Raw genomic sequence first — 23,502 nt, 5'->3', positions numbered from 1 at the left:
GCAGTCCAGGACAATTCTACCCTCTCTTCCACAGAAAACAGCTATCCACAAACTTAGGCTTTAAAAGCTAGTTTGCAGGATTAAGGTGTAATGTGTTAACACAGAGACCAGTATTTCTAGTAGGACACCTAAAACCTTTAAGATCACTTTTAAATTTAATTAAGGGCAAATCTCTATTACTATCTCATTTCAATATGCACTCCATTCCACTTCAAATCACACTGCCAATATATTTCAGAAAGATTTTAATAAATTGTTAAAAACCTATTCCTACTGTATCCCTTCTGCTACAAAATTAAGCTTCTCTTGAGCAGAGCAAGTAAGACTAACACACACATCCCCTCCAATGAAACCTGCAATCCATTTATCTATCTCTATAGAATGAAAAATAATAAAACAAAAGCATACAGCACACTGAAGTCCTGTAACCTGATCTTCCTCCAAACGGATATGGCTACAGTGCAGATTTTAACACTGGGGTGGGGTTGGGAGCATGAGGAGAAGGAAAAGACAAAGAGTTTAAATTAACTTACGCAACTTCCACCTCAGAGGCCAAACTTGGCTTCAGTGCTACTGGAACCATGGGCCTGTGTTTCACAGCGAAGTGACTCACTTCCTCAGGCTGTTACATAGCTGTTCCCCCCACGCTCCCCCCACTTTGCCCTGGCTACAAACCATGGACCTCTGCCACCCCGTATGATGGAGCCAGGGCGTTCCTCCCTCCTCTAAGCACAATGTCTCAGCTCATTTACCAGTCCTCTTTCAACAAGACAAAAATAACTCTAGGAGAAATTATGGACACGTGAGATGGAAAATTCTCTCTAAACTGCAACTTGTACACAAACAAGGATTTAATAAAGTAAGTTTTTCCTATTTCAAAACTTCATTAGGAGAGGAACAAACATCCTACAGCAGGAAACTGGATCCCTGGAAGCAAAAATTTAGATATGGAAAGGTTGCTATATGCCTTTCAGAAGCATTAATGTTTTTCTCTCTCCTTGCTTTCTGCTACAAATGTAGGAGAGCTAACAGCTAAACCACAATACCTGAGGTAATACTACTAAGAGTGGTTTCTGACAGTATTTTACTTTCTGAAGTCATCAGAAGCTATTTTTCTATCCAAACTAGACAACCTTGTAACAGTTTTCCTTCCACTGACGCTTCTGCATGCTTTTGTATTGATGAGTCACATAATTCTGATAAAAAGAACGCACATTTTTCTGTGTATCAGAAGACATTACCACTAGATCAAATTTAAACCTGCCAGACCACCTTTAGAAACTCTGCCGTATATTTTCTGCACTTTGAGGAAGAATGCAAAGATAACTACCCAAAAGCTGGCATACAACCTCAAGGGTCCTTCTTTTTAACCCTTTTAAAAAAGAAAAACCAAAAAGAAAATGGAAAAATCCTTAACAGCTGATGTTGCTCTTAATAGTGGCAGCTGAGATTTACAACTACCACACAGACAAGTATCCAGAAGACCTTTAGAAAGAGGGCTCTCAGGTTAGTGAGAAAGCACTGCATTAGCAGAGCTCTCCAAACTCCACTTCGTGTGGATTTTGGCTCTGTTTTTTCCATTACCAAATAAGAAGCCACTAACACTGCGAAGCCTAACTCAGACCAGTTTAGAACTGCACCTCTCCAGGAAAGAGATCTAACAAATGTATTAAGATGCTAAGTTTACAAAAAAAAGTAAGTTCAGAGATAACCTAAAGGAAGGAAAGGAATATGGACTTGTGTGTTCCCTAAAGCGAGGCCTAAAAAATATTACGCGCCTCTTAGGGAAGTTATCTTGTCACTTGAGAAGACTATAGCGACTGAAGAAAACTGAAGTTACAACAGCCCAAAAACCAGGTTAGTGAAAATGACATTGCCAGGGAGGAAAGAGATTTAAGGTACTTTGACCAAAACACACTTATTGAACATCCCAGCTCTCCCAACTGCATGCAAAAATAAATAAATCCTAACTAAGAGATTACCAAGAAAAAAAGGGGGGTTGGTTCATCCAGTATTAGATGGTAGAAGAAAACATTACAAATTTTGACTTTTAGAATTTCTTTCTGCATAGAAAAACTGCAGAAAAGTATCTTGTAGGCCATCCTAATAATAATAGTCCATAGTTTAAGCTGAAGTGATAGATGTTCAAGCTGCAGCATGACTATGCTCCAGGAAAGCTCACACTTGGCAGCTTCATTGGCTGAGCACTGCTGGCTCTATGACTAAGCAGGCTTCCCTCCCTGAGGCTGAGGGATGAGCTCACATTATCATCATCCTAGACAATTACCAGCTTTGGGGGTTTTTTTGTTTTACTTTAATTTCAGCACAAGAGTCAGCCTGCAGTAGCACAGTAAAATGGCAGCACACTTCCAGGCTTAAGTTCCTAAGCTCCTTTGAGATCATTTGCACACAATTCTCTTGGACAGAATGCTGCAGAAATGACTTGGGAAAGACTGACTTCTCCTCAAACCTCGGAAAAGCTAAGGATGCAGAAAATAATAACAAGTGGTCATAGGCCATCTTCTATTTCACCACTTTAATCTTAGCTTTTAAATATTTCTATTTTAGTTTTTTTCATGTGAAAAATAAAAAGTGTTCCTGGGTTCTAGCTAATGTACATTCTCAGCCTTAACTGCGACAATGCTGTCACAGTTCCTTACAGGAAATCTGTCAAATTAGAGTGATGAGAATCATTTCTCACTAAATCCTCCTGCTGTCAGCAACTCAAATTACTAATCTCCCCTGTAAGAAGCTCAATCACTTTTAATGAAGATGAACAGATTCCAAGAACAATTTTTACATTTAAGCCAAATGCAGCAAGCTACTCAGTGTCCTTCTGAGACAGAGCAATCGAGCCTTCCTTCTCTAATTTGCTCATTATGGTCAAATGCCACATTTACAAAACAGGTAAAGAATCATGACACACATTTTACTAATGAGGAACAAAAACAGAGGAACTAACTCACTTCTAAGATCACACAACAAACCAGGTCAATAATCAAGATCAGAATACAGGATACTAGCTACCAGTTCTCCTCCAATCCTGCAAGAAAACACAGGTTTAAATCTACATGCATAAGATAAAAATTTGACATGCTATTTATACATGTGCAGAAAGGGCAAAGAAAAATTAATTCCTCCAGTGCAACAGCAGGACAGAGGTAGTTCAATAGGGTAGGCTTTGTTTCTGGTTTTGGTGGTTTGTTTTTTTTTTTAAAATGACTGGAGACTTACAGGGCATCACAAACAAGAAATGTGTTCCAGCTAACATAAATTTGCCCAGAAACCACCACCACCACCACGTATTGCAACAGTCTTGAGTAAGAACCAATAAAGGGAAGAAAACATGGGACAGTTTTTGTGTTTGGTAGAGAAGATTCACAAAGCTTATTGCACAGCTTTTCCACATCCTATGCTTACCCTGCTGTATATGAAAAACAGCTTCAATCTCTCCCTCAAAAGCCTCTCCCGCACACTTTGTCACATTTTCTTCCAGACAGCTACATCAAAATTCCTGCAGATTGTTTGCAACCTCCCACTCACCACCTTCGGACACCTTGAACAGGGAGGATAAAGCACAGCTTTCCTACATATCGCCCCAGGAGGGAGCAAGAAGAAACAGGAAATTGAGCATGTTTGTAAATTCTATACAGCAAAGCACAGCAATTTATCTTCTGAAGAAAGGCAGGGGAAAGCTCAAAGCAACCGAGAAACACAACATTGTCCAAGAAAGCCAAAAATGTAAATGAAGGATGATGGTTTTATATCCCTGTCACCTTATCGCAAATGGCACAGCATTTTCCACAAATAACTAGAAAGCCTGTCTGCAACAAAAGGTGTCTTTTCCAGGAGTCTAGCACTACAGAAGAGCAGCAATTGAAGCCCAGAGTGAACAAGCAAAACCAACCAACTAAACAGTCTCCAGTTTAAAAGAAGTCCACTACAAAAGAATATAAACAGGTTACGATCATACCCCCCAACACCTTCAAGTATGAAACTTATCTAGGGAACTGTCTCAGATGAAAGTCCTAGAATCACTAAAGCCTATGAAATGGGGAAGGCTTACTTGTTTGTGCAATATTGCATAGCAAAAAAGGAACTCTACAGTGTGCCCAGAATAGGGGCAAAGAGATCAAAGGAAAGCTGCTTTGAAGACAAACAGACAGACAACAACAAAAGGGAAAACACAGCATCCAGGAAGCTTGACAACTTCCACCGTTGCCTGAAGGTGCCTCCTGGGGCTAGCAAACACATACCTAAATAAGTAGTACATATCGAAGATGTTTATAGCCTACCCAAATTTCCACTGTGATTGGCCCATTTCTATTGCAGAAAAAGACTGAAGCTATGACTGACTTCAAGGGCACCTCTGCCCTGAGGACAGCATGGTTAAAATTACTTTCCTACCACTTTCACTTTCCCATTTTCAGAGGCTAGGAGTTGATAAAGCTGTATTAAACCACTGCACTAACCAGAGATTCAAAAGTGAAATCCATAAGCTCTGTGATGAGGCAGCAGAGACATGCTGAAGGACTATGTGCCAGCAGAATCAGGTAGTTTGCATTGTACCACCAGATGTGACAAACTACTGCTCATGCTGTGTACCCAAAGAGGCAAGACAGTTGGAAACACAACAGCGCAGGGCTTCTAGAGCCTTTAACTCTTCATTCCCACATCACCTAGCCTAGATGCTGATGGGCAATGACAGCATGCCTCAAGCAGTGATATATGAAGCACAACTGGGTTGAAGCTGAAGACCAGGACAAGCTTTGTACAGACAGTTACTTGACCATTCCTGACATTCAGCATCTCAGGTTAATTACCTACAGCAAGCAAAATAACACAAAATGTAGTATCACCATACTGTTTGGGAAAAATATACTTACCCAAGAAGAAAATATTAACTATACCTTATGAACGAATCAAACCAAGGAGAAATACAAACCCTACTTAAGTGAAATATTTTGGTCTATTACAGTTAAGTATGTAAAAAAGGAGGGCAGTGAAAATGTGTTCTCATAGACGTTATTTAATTGGGCGGTTTTCTTTTCTGTTTGAATGGTCTTAAAATTCACCTAAGCATGCATTCTGATTATATTTTGACCCACTATTTATATCTGTGGACATGGTTTTATTTATCCCCTATCACCACAATTTTCCACATTCCATCTAAACACACAGATGCATTCTAGTATGCAGGACATTATGCAGAAGGATTTTTGTTTGTTTGTTTGTTTTTTAATTACACAGATGTGTCTCAAACGAAAGTTTTCAGATAACGGTTCTATGGAGAGGCGATTTGTGTACTTTCAAGGCATACTCAAAAAATAACTTGTCTTTTGGGTTGTCTTCCTCAAGTCAAGCTGTAAACTCAGTACAGGTATTGGAGGTTCACTTTTCAAAACACACCTGCAATTTCCCATGTAATTTTTGTCTTTTATCTTGCACAGCAACAACATGCAGTTCTTAGAGACAGCTACATAAACTGGGCTTTTGTAAACAAATATGCAGGAAAGCCAATCTTTACAAATGGCTTTGCAACACAGTTGCAGGCTCAGCCTTTAACAAAATAGGTATATAGTACATTTCTTAAATTAGTTAATGTTTATAAACTGTACTGAAGTTAGGAATATTAGTTATTATAATCTGTCATCATGATAAATACCATGATCTGAAGAGGCTTGGGCAGCCTTAGAGCACAGAAAGAGCACAGCAATTAAGTAGCGCAAAATGCTGCTTTCAGTGTTTGTAAAGTTACCGAACATACTATTCTTTCCCACTGAAAATGGGTTAACAGTTCTTCTAATTGTAAGCACTTAGATAGCTATTTTAAGCTTTTTTGTTTGGAGCTGTCTGGGAAGGCAGTTGCTAGCAACAGAGAGACCAATACTCCAACATGCAGGAATTGCAGCAGGCTCTAAAGTCAGAATGGCAAAAAGCAGGCCAAAAGCTTCTCCCTGCTCTCGCATTCACATAGCTGACCTAACCACAACGTGTCCTTCACTCCGAATGCCTCTCCCGCCACAAACACACCAGCTGCGGAATTGCATGGATACACCCCAGAGACAGACCAAACCCCTCTGCACTTCAGCCCTGAGAAGAAAGCACATCTGAATGCACTGAGCTGCAACAGGAAAGATTGTTGCAGGTTCAGTTGTTTCCATCTTGACCTTTCCAGCACTCCATCACACAACCAAACACACATAGGTGTCCAGGGCATGAAATACCACAGTCTGAGCGCTTCACAGATTCCTTCAAAGCTTTGTAAGAGGTAACAACCTACAAATAAGGGAAGAGAAAGGGGAAAGTTCATAGAGATGATGACACTTTCCATTCCCAGAGGTTCCTTCATGAGAGATGTAAATGCCCTCCATACCTAGACCACAGCTCTCAGAAGAGACACTCTTGACACCATCAAGCAGGCATCATCACTCACCCAAGTCTGGCTGAAGAATTGCTGGGACTAAAAGCACAGGCAGAACCTCAGAGGATCTGGGATCAATTTCTAGCTCGCTACAGACATGCATCTTAAAAAAGCCACTTAGATCAGTTCATAAAACAAGATTTGAAACCCAATACACTGATATTTATGAAGTATTTTGAGATCATAAAAGGTATTACTTTTAACAGTACCCACTAACAGGGTAGATGGGGATTCTTCCACAAAGAGCTTGGAAGTCTAATTTAAGACATGTTGCAACTGGGTAGCAATAACCAAAGAAAAGGAAGGGGGGCAAAAAACAAAGGAAAAAGGTCACACAAATAATAACACAGTTGTTCGTTTGTCATATGCCTCTCTATGCCTTACTCAACCCAGAAATATATTTTGTTTTTCAGCAGTTACCTAAACTGAAGCAGTGCTGAATCCGGTTTGCCCACATCCACACACTTGCAGTCGGACAGATGCCAGTATTGACTGAGCTCATCTATTATAAAACTACTCAAGTAGTCAGTCTGTAACAGCACTGACAGGACTTTAGCTCAAATTTCTAAAATTATGTCTTTTAAGAAGTCTTGTGGTCACTGTTGAATATAAAAGGGTCTTTTTATTGTGCTTGTCTGTTACAAGGTACAGTAAGCTCTCGGCCGTGACTGGGGCTGTCAGGCATTACAACAATGCAGCTCAACAAATGCACACTAGTTAATACCAGGAGTCGGAACACTGAGAGACGTGGGCAAGCACGATCATCACATGGTGGAAACTAGCAAGATTTAAAGAATCCAGGGGCCCAGAGAGCACTCAAATTTCTTAATCTTTAATTAAAGAATCAGAGCACTCTCCAGGTCCCCAGATTCAGAGCTCCCTGCCAGTTACCTGCCCAATCTCCTCCTTTTAGCCACAGGGATTTCAGTGGAGGAAAGAAAGAGCAGATGGTTGGCACCAATACTAAATCAAATGCACCTCTTCCATTTCTGTAGTGGCTTATTTGTATCCTTACTAACATTATAAAGCACTTCCACAATTGGGCATAAGTGACACCAGTCTCATACTTACTCAGAGCAAAGTCAGAAGCTTCTTGTAGATTCAGCTCAACAAGCCTACCTGAAACCAAACAAACCACCCATCCTGCACTTCGTAACTATAAAGGAAAAATGTCATTCAATAACAGCACGAGGAAGAGTGTACTCTATTAAGAACGCTTACAAAGCTGTTTTAAATTGAACAAAAGACTCAGTTCTCAGTAAAGCACAAAATTAAGGTTGCAATGATCAAGTTCAATATTACAAGAAAAACTAAAGTTTACACATTAATCCACTTGCACATGGAATTCTGTGAGCGTGAAGCAGATCAGAAGTGTAACATGCTTTTACATTTCCTCCTGCACTTACATAGTTCACTCTCCAAGTCCTGGAACAATATAAATGCATTCTAATTGAAGTCATAATGTTTTAGGTCAATAATCCCACATTACATTTTGAATAGCTGTATTTGCTAAAGATACAAACTGTGTGATTGCTATTAACAGGAAATTCCCAACTGTGAAAAAAAAAAAATGTGAAAAAAAGAGGCCATAAATAATTGGAAAGTCACACAGTAACTTACTAGAAAGTCCAGCAAAAGAATTGGTGCTAAACACTTGACCATCTCCAAAAGAAATCACTAAGCATTTAAAACAAAACAAAACAAAACCCCTACATAATACAGTTTTCACTCTCAGAATGAAAGGCTAATGAACTAATCCTCTCTTCGGGTGTATGGATTCCATTAACCTGATCCTCTCACACTGAAGAAAAAGAAATTCTGAGATTGACTCTCCTTTGTCATCCATAATGCATCTAGCAGATTCTAAAGAATTCTTCCACACCAGCTAGATAGCACTCTCATATCAAATAGTCTACTAGTTCAACTTATGTCCCGCAGCTTCTGATGACTTTATTATTTTCAACAAATCACCAAACAATAAGAACGAACGTTCAGTCCTCTGTCAGCAGGCTGACATTCATTACGCAGTTCTCCCCCATTTGGGAGAGATCTACGAATCAACCAAGGCAGAAAAACATTCTACTAGTTGCTATGCTGAAGACAAATTTTATTTGGGGAAAGTAGTTGAAGGAACTTGCCCACAAACAAATGATGTTATTGGAATACTTAACATTTACATAACACTTTGCAACAGTTAAAGCAATATATTAGGACTTGGGGGTGTTGGTGGATGAGAAGCTCAACATGAGCCAACAATGTGCACTCACAGCCCAGAAGGCCAACTGCATCCTGGGCTGCATCAAAAGAAGTGTGGCCAGCAGGTCAAGGGAGGTGATTCTGCCCTTCTACTCCGCTCTCCTGAGACCCCACCAGGAGTACTACGTCCAGCTCTGCAGCTCCCAACATAAGGACATGGACCTGTTGGAGAGGGTCCAGAGGAGGGCCACGAAGATGACCCAGAGGGCTGGAGCACCTCTCCTGTCAAGACAGCCTGAGAGAGCTGGGCTTGTTTAGCCTGGAGACGAGAAGGCTCTGGGGAGACCTTATAGCAGCTTTCCAGTATCTGAAGGGGGCCTACAGGAAAGCTGGAGAGGGACTTTTTACGAGGGCATGTAGTGATAGGACAAGGGGGAATGGCTTCAACCTGGAAGAGGGTAGGATTTAAATTAGATATCAAGAAGAAATTTTTCACTGAGGGCGGTGAGGCACTGGATCAGGTTGCCCAGGAAAGTTGTGGAGGCCCCATCTCTGGAGGTGTTCAAGGCCAGGCTGGATGGGGCTTTGAGCAACCTGGTCTCGTGGGAGGTGTCCCTGCCCAGGGCAGGGGGGTTGGAACTCAATGATCTTCAAGGTCCCTTCCAACCCAAACAATTCTATGATTATTGACAATTCATACAACCTCACAACATGTCATATGCAACATTCTGTATTTTTAGAGGTAAACAAAGAGAGACGAAGTGGCCTCTTTTGCACAAAGAGCAAACAGGTAACCAACAAGAGATTATTCTTCTGGAATTCCTTGATCTCAGTTTTACCCACTGTTCACTCCTTCACACTGTGCACATACAGACTGCATTTGCATGATGTCAGGTAAAGCATCTTAATTTTGAACAGATGCACTAAAATTCAGAAACTAGTATAGAACCACTTCTTCTTAAAATACCCTGTGGAACTCCCCCCACTTTGATACAAAACATAAGGCTATTTTGATATAAATCACAATGTCTTCTAAAGTTCACCCACCTTTATATGTAGAAGAGCTCTAACATTAATATATACAAGGCAGTGTCACACTAGAGATCTCTAACCAATACTCCACAGATGCAGCGTTCTACTTTGTACGTTCCACGATCTCTGCCTGGAACTGTGAGCTGAGGGGAAGGGTTCTTCCACTTGCACGAACCGTACTGGTTGAGGGGGGTTGTACTTTGGGGTTTTTGTAAGAAAATGACAACACTACCCAGGTGTACTCCTCTTATTGTCCATGGCTTTGTTTCTTGTACTGCAGTACAGACACTGAATTACAGCAATTTCTATTTTACGCAGTTGCATGGCCTCATAATCATAGCATAACAGCACTGTATACTCTTTAATGCACTTATTCTGGCAACGCCTCTTTAAGGGAGTGAACTACTATTATTCCCTTTTTATTGAAGAGGACCAAGTCAGGGAGAGAGACTACGAAGACTTGCCTGATGAGGCCTATGACAGAGCAGGGAACCCAGCTCAGTGTCAGGCTAGTGCCCTACCCATTCAATCATCTTCAGTCTCTTACTGAGTTTGAAATCCCATTCTAAGGATGGCTAAAGTGCAAATGAAACTTCTCTGGAACATTTCTTTCTGTTTCAGCCTGCCCATAAGACTGTATGCCATGCATAATAATAAACTCAAGATAAGCATATAGCAGTGAATGCAGGTTTATTGGGGATCTAAAAGTATTTTTCTAACTTTTATTACAGTTGTCACCTGAAGTCATATATGCATAGTGACACACTCGCCTTGGCTGCAGTAGGGTCCAGGGGACACGCAGAGCAATTCAGGGATACCAGGCAGACCTATTCAGGTGCAAACATGATGTTGTTAATTTTGTCTAGGGATTAGGTAACAATGCTGAATAACCTCATCAAATCTCATCAAAACCCTTCCCTGCATGCAATTACAAATTCACACAAAGAAAGAAGGGAAAGAACACGCTAATTTATAGCTATAAGTAGATTAGCTTTGATACATATTTTCATCTGTTTACACCACTTAAGATCACCATCGGCATAAAAGCACACTTTGGAATCAGAGAATAAAAAAAAAAAAAAAAAGGAAGGGGAGCTCTTAAATCCTGGAAGACAACGCTTTTAGCAATTACCATGACATGTATATTCCTCCCATCTTTGCAACCTCCTTCCCAATAACCACTCCAAGGGAAAAGAATTTTTGTTCTTTTCCCACAACTGCAACATCTGAGGCGCCACAAATGAGAAACAGCTTTCAGGCCCACAAGAAACGGATGTGTCAGAGTTGCACGTGTTCAGAGCCCACCCATGCAGGGACAAGCTTCCAACCCTTGTGCCCTCTAACTGAATCTTCCGTTTAACCCTGTCTCCAGCCAAATTAAGAGCAAAACTCATACTGATTTTTAACAGGAACATGGCAGAGATCACAGCAGTTGGTCCGCAGGAACAAGGACTCTCAGCAGACCATGGAAGGGGCTCTGCTGCTGCCACCACTGGCCCCAGAGATGGGGGGGGCACCACAGTCTTCGTCCACGGTTCTGCTCTGCAGCCGCCAATGTCACATTTCTGTCATTTAAGCGGGGGAGAGGGGGAAGGGACAGGCAGAATCATCACATATTTTGTTGTGTAATATAATGAAGTGTTATGGAAAAAATAAAATAGGGGCCAGAGGTTTTTTAAATGCAAACACTAGAAATGAAATTGCAAGTCTTGTTTTTCCCCTTTCCATAAAAAGCTATGTATTTATAGCAGCTGCTTACAAAAAAAAAAAAAAGCCTCGAGTTATGCATGAGGAATGCTAAGTCAGTATTACTTAGAAAGAAAGAACAAGTACTAATTTGCACATAACCTACTGTAATAGGTGAATTTCATGACAGTTAAGTCAGTTCTGTTCCTGAATCTCCCACCACTTATATTTGTGGGTTTGTTCTCTCTTCCTTACTAAAAATCTTGAACACTCAGCATAAAAGGTTCCCTTGCAGACAAAATCTGCCAGATCAGAGTCACGAAAGTACTGCCAGAGCCACAAAACTGAATAAAAAAGCAGAAGAAAATTCACACTTATCACTACCTGCACATAAGACCATCAGGAAAAAAAGTTCAGATAAAGGAATGGCTTCTACATGTACATAGCAGGCTAAGTTTGTTATACTTTAGCCATTTTTAAACTTACACAAGGTTTCCACATTCTTCAGGTGTCTTCAGCCCACCTTCTGCAAGATGCATGACCCTGGTGTTTGCATAAAGCTTCACAGCAGCATCTGCGCAGAGACAGGGATTCCCCCAAGCAGCAGCTTCAGAGGCCCAGGGCTGAAGAATGTATCACTTTCGATTTTAGACTGAGGTCAAGCACAATGGTTGGTTTCCATTCATGTTGCAACGTATAAGAAGCTAACACGTGAGAAAAAGGTGAGACGATGAAAAAACTAGCAGGAAGAAGAAAATATCTCCCTTCTGAAACCAGAAGTGTATCGGTCCCTGCAGATGCACTTCCTCTTACACCTACATTCCCAGTACATTTTGTCCATTTTCTAGAACACGATGACTTCCACTTAAATATACTTAGTTCCACAAAGATATCATGGCAGGACAAACTGTTTCAAAATACATGAACTACCCATCCAATTAAGCAACTGTAATAACTTCTTAGTGTGTTTTGTTGTTGTTGTTGTTGTTGGGGGGGATGTCGTTTGTCTTTTAAAGTAACTTCTCACAATTGGTAATTTCTTTAACATAATTTTTTTAACTTCTACCTTATCTGAAAGTATTAGGACAGATTTGGACATAAAAAAGCTACAACCAATAAAAAGCAGTTCTTTACCATTTTAGTTATACTTCTCAGCTCCCTACCTTGAAGAAATAAAAGGTTTTCCCAAACATTTCACTTGTTAATATATATCTTTTAATTTTCTGCACAGATATTTGCATGGTGAAGAGGAATTAATATTTCTTTTTTTTGGATATGGAAAAAATATTGTGTGCCAAATTTGAGTATCATTGGATGAACTGCTTATAGTTTGAATTCTCAAAAATTGTGAATTTCACAAATCAATTTTAAAGTTTCATACACATACCTCCTCCTTACATTCAGTAGAGAGTGAATTTAAAGGTTCAGGTTTTTAACAGCAGCAGCTGGAAAAAAAACCCACCTGTCAGTTGCGCAGTTCCCAGTATCACTTCACTAGCTCTCTAGTCAAATTCTAAAATAAGCAGATCTGCAACTCTGATGTTAGAAGAGGAAATTGCTTACCATGCTCCGATTACTCAAGCTTTTTATACCTTAAGCAAGTAAAATGACACTTCTGGTGGTCTTTGAATAAACGGTTTAAAGTCAAGTCCATAGCAATAAAGATACTTTGCCTGCCTAGCTGCAATAGTAAAAATTTCCTCAGCCGAATATGGACGCGTTCTTTTCTCGTTCATTGTGGAGAACTAACTCTTCAGTAACAATATTCACCCACTGTGTGTTTCCTGCTAATCTCTACTATTGAGAGTGGACTTAGCCGTTTCTTTCACTAAAACAGCGTAGGAATAATTTCCACAATCATTCTGGGGAGGAATGAGGGGAGATGTATACTTGTAAATGGTTAACACTCTGCTCCCTCCGCTTCCAAGCAAAGTGCACGCACACAAGCAAAAAGGCAGGGGAAATAATTAACCTTCCAACTCCTGAATTTCGGCTTCAATTCCCTAAAGTAGCTTCATGCACAAAATCTACATGTGGAACAAATAATCAGTGGTAACCAATTTGCTGAGGATTGTGGAAAACTGGCGTGTGGAGCATAGCGAGCTCTTGCCAGAGATCTGCTGCAGTCTCTTCTGCCACACAGACCTCAGCAAACGTGCACCACAAAAACAGCACCATGTCCTTCCCAGGCATTCTGGAAAACCTCAGTGTTTAAAAGCAATCACTGACCACCTCTTCCCTCCCACACTAAAGCTTAAAAGCCTAACAACCCTTTTTTTTTTTTTCCTTTCTTTCTTTTTTTTTTTTAAGAAAAAAAACAGATATAGAATTGCAAACATAGACACTAACTTAACATCACTTTTTACTCTTTAAGGCTGCAACTCCATCACATGGCCCTCCTGATACTGGCACCATTTCTGTCAGGAGATACAATCCATTTATTTTAAGACACAGAAGGGCGTTGTTTTAATCTACAAGTTTGCTTTCAGTTTGAAGCTGCCTTTTTAAAGCAAAATCCCATCAGTAACAACTCCCTCTTCATTAAAGTGTCTTAGTATTTGAAGGTGATTAAAGTATTCATTAAAGAATTTTCTCATTCATTACAGGAAAAATATAATAATCTTGAAATGATCTTATACCAGATCCACTATTTTAGCATCATAATTCCTTCCTGGAAAAGCAGCAGCTCTCATAAGTGCTGTCTACATATAATTTTAACTCTATACTTTGCTCTACTTATAACTAAATATTTTAGGAAGTGTATCTGTAATTACTAAATATCTTCCAAATAGGCATTCTTAAAAAAAAAAAAAAAAAAAAAACCAACTTATTTGGCAGGGGAAGGCTATCCTCCCCTGCCCTCTCTGAGCACACCGACATATCCAGTACGTTCGTACCTCTGGCATATGCACCTCTGTTATCCAGGTCCACTCACACCGCTGTGAAAGAACAGCTCCCAGACACTTTTGTAGACATATAGGGACCAAAAAATTTTAATGTACATTGCTGTTGTAGCTCACGGCCTATATCTCCCTAGCTCCTTTAATTTTTCAAACTCCCTAAGATGCCTATCTCATTCCTACTAGGCAGGAGTAGAGTTCTCCAATTGCTGCTCCAAGAAGCTAGTGTAAGCACAAATTTCCATTTATAGCTCTCTACTAAAAAGTTCTTTTCTCTTGTTGAGGCAAACACTGGCCTCAGTATGATTACAATCCATCTGTGCATATATCTGGTGGAAAAGTTATTTCCTCTTACAGAGGGTTATATTTATTTAGCCGTAGCACAGCTGCTCCAAAGCCGCTTGGAGTCTAAAAGCATGCTTTTCTGATGTTGCCTTTCCCAATGAAATGCATCAGCTGCTGAGCAAGACCCCAAGTGATGGCCTGAAGAAACAGTATCTCTAAAAGGGTTTGTGTCCACCCCGCAGCTGAGCTCATGGGCCTCAAGAGCCATGAGGCACAGGCTGCCCTCAAAACCAGGTGCCTGGCAGCTCCCCCTGCCCTCGCAGGCAGCCTGGCATGCCGTGACCTGTGGCTGCGGCTGCTGTGACATCCAGGGCCCTCCCTCCATTAATTTAGGGGTCCCCCCAGGCACAAAACACCCCTGCAAAGACAGGTGAGGAGATAGGCATTTGCAGCACAAGCACGGAGCCCTCCACCCTGTCCAGCAGTACACACAAAGGCATCCTGGAATACATTTACTTCATTTAGGTCTTGGATGAGGATTTTTAAATTATTTTTTTTTTAATATACAGCCCCTTCTGTTACTTAAACTACATGTTCTGCATTTTCATGAGCAATGAATATACACAGCTTCTTTTTCAACTTCTGCATCAGAAGGAAAGCAAGTTCCCTAAAATGATAAATTAGATTAAAAAGAGCTACATTACAGTGTTCAGGCTTCTTTAACAGGGAAGGTCTGGGTTTTTTTCTTTTGTTTTGAATATTAAAAAAAACATACAACATACATCGCCACCACAACCCCCAAGAAAAAAACTAAAACAAAGTATCAACTGCTTTAATCCTCAACTTCCAAAAGATGCAATGCTCTCAGTGAAATTACAGCCATATCATACTTGTAGCCTGGTCAAAGGTGGTGTTCACTCTTATACCAGCATCCAATTTATATTTGGATGTTTTGTGTGGCAAAAAGAGGAGATGAATGCTATTTGCAAAGCACATTTTGTTTGAAGTCACAATAATAAGCAATACCCGTGATCGTTAACCAGCTGTATTCTACCCAGGCTATACATTACACCTGTACCATATGAATACATGCACACATTTACATGACTACATAGACTGCAAATAAGAACCAATTTAAACGGAAGTTCTTCACAAGCAGTTTACTTAAATAAATTTTTTTCTTAAAATGATGCTTTATCCTCACAAGCAAGCACTATACAAACTAATTGAATTATGAAGGCCCCAGCATATTAATAATGTCTTTGCAGTCATCAAGGAATTGTAAAAACACTCCCCTGTTTAAATTTTGAAATAAAAACAGTTCTTTTGCTTTCAATAAGTTCTTGTAAGAGATGCACCAAGAACTTTGGTGTTTTTTCACCTCTAAAAATTAAATTTGAAAACCTTCTCAGTTATCAACAAACTATTAAGCAATATGAAAATACAACTATATATTTTTTCATGTTTAACCAACAATTGTAATGATTAAATGTGTATTTAAGGTGATCTACAAAGGGGAGAAAAAAATATTTTTCAGCTGGAAATATTTTGATTTTTAAAAGTTACGTGACAAGGAAGCTTTTACTCTTAAAGCTAGGAACAGTTAATCTAAAATGCTGGACAAACGAGTAAGTTATAGATTTATTAAAATAAAGTTGAAAATTAGCAATGAGGGTATTGAAAAAAGAACTCATACTGTTTGAAATTAATATCTAATATACACTTCAGGAAAAAAAATCTTAAAAAAATATATTAACATCCCTGCCTTCAATTAAGACTGTGAGACCCAAGACAATTTTTTCCAGCAATTGTATTTAATAATAGTAAGGGGCTGTTGCTGAGCAGATAAGCTGACAGTTGACATTGTTCTACACACATATGAGTTTTCCAGATCTTCCTTATTAAAAAAAAAAAAAGAAAAAAGTACTTCTATTTAAAAAAACTAGGATGGGCAAGAAGTCACCTTTAAAGCAAAATGGTCTCCAGGAGTCCAGTCAACACGCCAAGTATTAACCTTTGTTTTATTTCTTTACGTGTTGGCATTTTTAAAATTTTGTTAGTATAACACACAAAAATCAAATCAGTGGTTCTTTCCCTTTAAAGTGATCGATATGTCATCTGTTCTCAAAATTCAGCATTTGTAAGAAATCCTGCAATGCTGGTCTGAGACTACAAGTGAATTGTGTGAATGAATAAAGGGATATGGAACGATTAAGAGTAATGAACACAGCTTTAAATTTTCAGTAAGAAAACTGCAAGTAACACTAAGTAAAATGCTTCAAAGTAACTTATTTCCAGCAATTAAGTAGTTTTCAACTAAACTGACAGTGTAGTTGAGAATTTCTGATAGTGTACAGAATATTGAAAACCAAAGGAAAACCAACTTTCTTCCAGAATAAACCCCTCATTTACTCCATGAAACCTTGCTCCAGCTCTCCAAACCTGGACTGTAGTAGTAGCTACAAGGAACACACCACAAGAAGTCTTTCATGTTCTTTCTTAAGCACTATGCTAAGTGGTAATAGTTTTGTGCAAATCAGTCAATGCAGAAATGCATAAAATTTATAATACGAATGGCAAAGTTTCGACGAGACTTTGCAGTTATTACTGTCAATTTTTGATCCCATTTGCTGGGTCTCTCTAGCCACATAATGCAAAAGCAGTATCAGTGTCATGCAAAATACAGCTGTGCTTTTGTACATAAACACAACATCTTTCAGCTCCTTACTTGTTCACAATCCAGTATTACCTGCATGCAAGACAGCTCTGTCTCTTCTATGTTGTAGCATTTTGTCCCAAGAGGAATTCTGAATCCAAGCTACAGCTATTCCCAATTAAGGTATAACATTATAAAGAGTTACAAACAAGCATTCTACCACCAAATCATTTTTTACCCTTTTTCAAATAAGAAAACCTCATGCTCTTCAAATGTACAATGCATTAAGCAATTTCGTGTTGACAGAGCAGTATTAGATTTCATTAAAATATATCAGCACTATGCAAAGATGTTCAGTGGGAGAGCAGATGGTTAAAATCTCCATTATAGTTGCCGCAAAGAAATAGTAGCAAGTAACTTGAGAAAATATTCACTAAGTTTCCTGCATTCAAAGTCATTACACTTTTCCCTTTCAGACAGGGTCACTATGTCCTGCCAATTCATGAGCTCCCAAAAATAAACTAGTTGAGTAACTGAAGATGGCAATAGATTTTCACATTCCCTCCATGCATCCAAACTGTACGGCTCAGATGGTTACATGTAAACAGCCAGGCATCTTACACTTAATCTAGAGCATTTTCCCAAGCAAATCCTGCCACTTAGAATAACTCAGTTACAGCTGTCACGAAACTCCACCTCCAAACTGTATTTTTCTCTCACAAATCAAGCCACTCAGAAAGAACTGTCTTCTTAAAATACTTTTCAGCTCACAGCAAAATTGAGCAGGTCTGTTCAACTTCACAATAAAAAAAAAAAAAACCATAATACAGCAGCTGACAGATGTATAACCACCTGGGAAAAACGCCCTGGAACCGTGCTTCAAGGGAGAAAGTCAATCTACCACATTGGTTTCTTCCATCTTTGACCTTTTCGATGACACTGCCCAAGCTACCCAATTGAGAAACAGAAAAGCGTGAAATAAGTCTGCATAAGAGCCAGACTGAAATCACCTAATTGCACCGAACCACTGAGATGATAATTTTGCTCACTGAGAACCTGACTTAAAGACGAGTAACCTGGCTGGGGAAACTCTACTCAACCTGCTCCACACAGAAACTGGTGCCTCGTTTATAGAGTGCAATCCAGAAGGTTCAGTTCCACACCTCAGATTTCTAGAACAAACAGGAAGGGATTAAGCATCTCGAAGAGAATCAAAAGTCAGCCTTTTAATCAGGATGCCCAGGAAAAAGCCAGTCAAAAGGGCCCATAGAGGATGCATCATATAAGCCAACGTGTATCCGCATTTGAAAGAAAAAAGTTGCTACTCTACCTAAGGCTTAAGTGTCTCTGTCTGCTGGAGGTCCACATAGGGTGGCAATAACTATTTCTGAACCACAAAGCCAGCTCCTTCTCAAACACAGTAGGTGTGAAAGGGCGTGACCTCCTGTACAAAACCTGCTGACAACACTCACCCAGACATGGAGATGTAAATTCAGACTCATATATCACACCTTCCCCTAACATAACCCCCAACAATCAGCTCCCCCGGGTAGGACAAAGTCTGCATTCCCGCTCCTGACATTGTGCCACTAAGTGTTAGGTCAGACAATGGTTCTGTAGCCTCTTAGTTGAAGGCTACGCATGTACTTCACATTAAAATGAGGATGACAACAAGGCATAAACAATGTAAATTACTTCTCAGCAGTGAGATTACAAGAAAAGGAGAAGGATGGAAACAGTTTTGTCGTATGTCCTATGGCACCAGAGGACACTTCTCCCTGTATAGCATTTTGTTGCCTTCTCTTTCAAGTCTGCCTGCCTTTGGTCTTAGTTGTCCCATAGATGTCTAATAGTTTGTAAATGTAAGTGTAGACTAACATATTAGATGCAGGAAATTCCATGACTGGAAGACCTAAGTGTCTTCTGGGACAGGGCAGAGCAAGACTTCCTCTAAGCTCTAGGTACCTACATTTTGTTGCTGACCATTTTATTTTCCATATAGGCAGCTTGTTGTGCCTATGTATGAATAAAAGGCTCAGTGAAATTATAAATACAACCACTTCCCCCCCCCCCCCCAAAAATATCCAAATATTAACAACAGTTAACTCAGAGACACAACACTACAAGCACTTCAGGATAATAACAGAGATTAAGAGCAAGATTTTAGTTAAGATTTTTAAAGGCTAAACAAAGTAATTGACTTCTTAGAGTATGGATGTGACTTCTTAAACATTTTAACCCAATTCATATGTTAGAAAGCTCCCCTTAACTTCAAATTTCCAGGCTGTATTCCTGAAACAGACCTCCGCAAGGACTGCTGGTACAGACCCAGTCACAGCATTGCAACCTCAGCTAGCAAACCAGACCCTCAAATTTGCTTTTGACAAAATGGAGACCTACGGATCACTTCGACCTATAAAGGTCTAAAGGTCTGAGTGTAGCCTGCACCTTTGTTACATATTACAAGGGAGATGTCCCTTTGATAAAAGAGACCTTGACAGGCTTGAGAAGCGTGCCTGTGCAAACATCATGAAGTACAACAAGGCCAAGTGCAAGGTCCTGTACATGGTCTGGGGCAATTCCATCAACAATACAGGCGGGGTGAGAATGGCTTGAGAGCACCCCTGAGCAGGACTTGGGGATGTTGGTGGATGAGAAGCTCAACATGAGAAGGCAATGTGCACTCACAGCCCAGAAGGCCAACCATATCCTGGGCTGCATCAAAAGAAGCATGGCCAGCAGGTCAAGGGAGGTGATTTTGCCCCTCTACTCCGCTCTCGTGAGACCACAACCTGGAGTACTACGTCCAGCTCTGCAGCTCCCAATATAAGACAGACATGAGGCCCAGAAGAGGGCCACGAAGATGACCCAGAGGGCTGGAGCACCTCTCCTATGAAGACAGGCTGACAGAGTTGGGGTTGTTCAGTTTGGAGAAGAGAAGGCTCTGGGGAGAGCTTATAGCAGTAGGGGGCCTACAGGAAAGCTGGAGAGGGACTTTTTACAAGGGCATGTAATGATAGGATGAGGGGGAATGGCTTCAATCTGGAAAAGGGTAGGATTTAGATTAGGTATCAGGAAGAAATTTTTCACTCTGAGGGTGGTGAGGCACTGGAACAGGTTGCCCAGGGAAGTTGTGGAGGCCCTCATCCCTGGAAGTGTTCAAGACCAGGCTGGATGGCGCTTTGAGCAACCTGGTCTTGTGGGAGGTGTCCCTGCCCACAGCAGGGAGGCTGGAACTCAATGATCTTTAAGGTCCCTTCCAACCTAAACCACTCTATATTATTCAAACTAAAATGGTAAAAACCTGTAGTAAAAACATATTGGCTCAAAATACAAAAGAAACAGAGTAAAACTGTAGACTTATCTATACCATGCAGCCTGAGAATTACAGGACAGGTGCAGTCTTTTTTATTAACGCTCACAATGAGAAGAGCATAAGCAAACCATGTTACGCAGATATGAATTATTCTCACAAACCTTCTTTAGTACATTTCTGCTCAAATTTTTGACAAGAGACTACAGAAAACCAGGTGGTTTTATTTCTTAAGAACTTATCTTTCTGTATTAGACCCCAAAGAGTTGCTCCAAACATCAGTGCTATCTTACTCTTTAGCTAACGTGTGAACCAATTCAAATATTGAGTTTTCTTGTTTGCTTTTTGTCATGCAGTCCTTGAAGTATGCTATTGTGGTAGCAGACAGGCTGAAGTGAGTGTTTACAACTTGAGATCCAAATCCAAATATAGTTAAAATACCAATACTTTTCATGAAGGAATCATTAAAAGCTTCTAAATCTAAGTATCTTCCTATCTTGGCACTCTTATTTTGTGTGCACTCAAGAAAGCTTGTTTGTTTTGGGGCTGTCTTAAAAACAGTAAGTTTTGCCCTCCCATCTAAAACTCATTCTTCCACAAACATCAACAGTAACTTCACAGTACTATAACAACAGAATATTGCTGGTCAGGATTGGAACAGACTATCGATTTACATTTATCACCACTGGGAAAGAAAAACAAAACAACACACCTCTGTTTAAAAAAAGTAAAAGCCAATTCAATGTCACCCAAACATAGTCAGCACAAAAGCAGCATCTTGCCAATATGGCTGTTTTAACATTAACTCCAAATACACTGTCCCTTTAACTAAATATCCATGTACATGTGGTCAAGCAATTATTGATGTTGACAAGTATTTGGGCCATTACCTTTGGTGTCATACTTGCCTAATGATACCTCTAACAGAGGTGCCTTGTGGAGAAATCCATAAACTCATCAAAAAGCAGCAGTGCAACCTGAAGTCCAGTGAACGGTTTCTAACCTTGCTCTATTGCCTCTGTGTCCCAGAGATATCTCAATTCTTTATGACCAGTCTGCCCAAGTTTCTTTTGTCTCCTGTGCTTTACAATTTAGCAAATATATGCTTATGTCATTCTTGGACAAACAAACAAAAACCTGCATCTTGGCATATATGCGTGCACAGGCAGGCTAGCTCATTTTAAAATGCTAGGAGAGACTACCTGAATGAGGAAACTGAATCTTGCAGTGTGGAATTTCTATCAATAGTAATTATTATTATTTAGGGGCTCTTCCAGCTGTAGAGAAAAACTTTACAAATCAAGGATTCAAATCTGCATTTTATTTTTTTTGCTAACAAAGCTCTCTGTATATTAGTTTCCTCTGTAAAAGTAACCTAGCTAGGTTTATTTATAATGCAAATGAAAAATCTCAGATAGGCTTTATTCATTTTTTAAAGAAAAAAATATCAGTATTGCATTCAACAAAGCTTCTTGCAAGGCAGCCCATTATTCACTGTTAACAAGTGTAAAACCTAAGCACAGTATCATGTATACCAAACTTCCTAGGTTTTTAATTCCTCAGTACTTCAAACGTTTATTCTTTGCATCTCAAATTCAAAATTAAAATGAGTTGTTTACAAGGGGTGACACATTCTTTTCATATCCTTAGGCAAAAAAAAAAGCATTTTTATTACAGATCAAATTTTTCTACAGAAAAAGTTATTGTACATTTTCTATAGAAAGAAATAGTGGTAATAGCAAAATAAGTCAGCTAGTACCATGCCTGAAATATTTCACTTTTGCCAAAGAAAGAAGAGCATTTAAAAAAAAAAAAAGAGGAGTCAAAGTAGTTCTCATACTTCAATATGAAAGAAGAAATGTCTTAAATATATTTTGCGTTCTTGCATAGATTTAGGAAATCATGGTAACAAAGACCACTTCAATACCAAAATTAAATCAGAAAAAAATTAAGTCGATAATCAAATGCAACATTTTGCACAATTAGTTACTTGCAATAACACCCTTTATGTGCAGAAGACTTTCCAATTACTCAACGAGGGCAGCCTAAACTCTTAATAAGAATTCCCAATGGTACAGTAATACTTTTTAAGTCCTAGCTTTATTTGTAGCATAGTCATTTACTTCTCTCCAGGCATCTCAACATCCCTTAAGACATCTTCATTTAAACAAATGCTGTTGTGGAAAGACTACATGATTTACTCATTATATATACAGGAAAAAATATTTATATTTTCTAAAAATTTGAAAAATATAATAGCTTTCCATTAAGAATATACATTTATAATGTCAATTCAATATAATAAAGATTATATTATAAATATTCCCAATATTTAGCATGTCACATACAGGGTAACATCTAGAGCTCATCAAAAAGGATTCTAAGAGAAAAATTCAACTCAGAATTTTCCAAGTCATTAAATCAAACTAAACCATACGGGTAGTCAGATTTCCCTGCCAGTTTCACGTACAGGAGCCTTTGGCATCCTACATTGTCATCATTGGAATGTCCTAGAGCAATCAGAATGCCTTACAGCTGTGGCTCTCTCTCCCCTCACCAGGAATTTTGCAGTGCTGGGATTTTGTTCTCAAACGGTATAAAACTTAATTCAAAATAGGAAAACACTTTGCTAAATTCTTCTTGACCCAAATGTAGTAACTTCCCATAAATACAGTAAACTCTCCTTTCAGGAGGTGCTTGAAAGAATGAACAATACATTATGTAGGAATAAATAAAGCCTGAAAACAAGACAGTTTAATAGCAAACGATCCAATAAAAAACCCAAGAGTATTTTTAATGCATGGCACTTCGTTTTATTTTACTTTTCAATGTGTCTAAAGTTGACTATTCAGGATCAAGAATCTGAACAGTTAAGGATATTATGAAACTGCAAGAATAGTTGATTTACATTACTATAAAACTCTAAACTATAATGTAATTTATGACAGATTATTAAGAGACAAATGCAGGAGTCCAAAAGGAGATGCTCAAGGAATCATAAGTGTACACA

General features: G+C 39.3%; 1 protein-coding gene across 3 annotated transcripts in view; it reads right to left on the bottom strand.

The window, feature by feature from the left end:
* Nucleotides 1–20,403, bottom strand: part of NUMB (NUMB endocytic adaptor protein) — a 232,027-nt gene extending 211,624 nt beyond the window's left edge. For all 3 annotated transcript variants that reach the window (XM_082484876.1, XM_082484873.1, XM_082484875.1), the window contains exon 1: nucleotides 20,392–20,403. The gene's annotated coding sequence lies outside the window, so the exon portion shown is untranslated. The remainder of the gene's footprint in view (nucleotides 1–20,391) is intronic.
* Between the last annotated feature and the right edge of the window lie 3,099 nt (nucleotides 20,404–23,502).

Source organism: Vanellus vanellus, assembly GCF_965231255.1.
Source record: "Vanellus vanellus genome assembly, chromosome: 6".
Classification (NCBI taxonomy): Eukaryota; Metazoa; Chordata; class Aves; order Charadriiformes; family Charadriidae; genus Vanellus; species Vanellus vanellus.
This window is presented reverse-complemented; position numbering and strand designations above follow the sequence as displayed.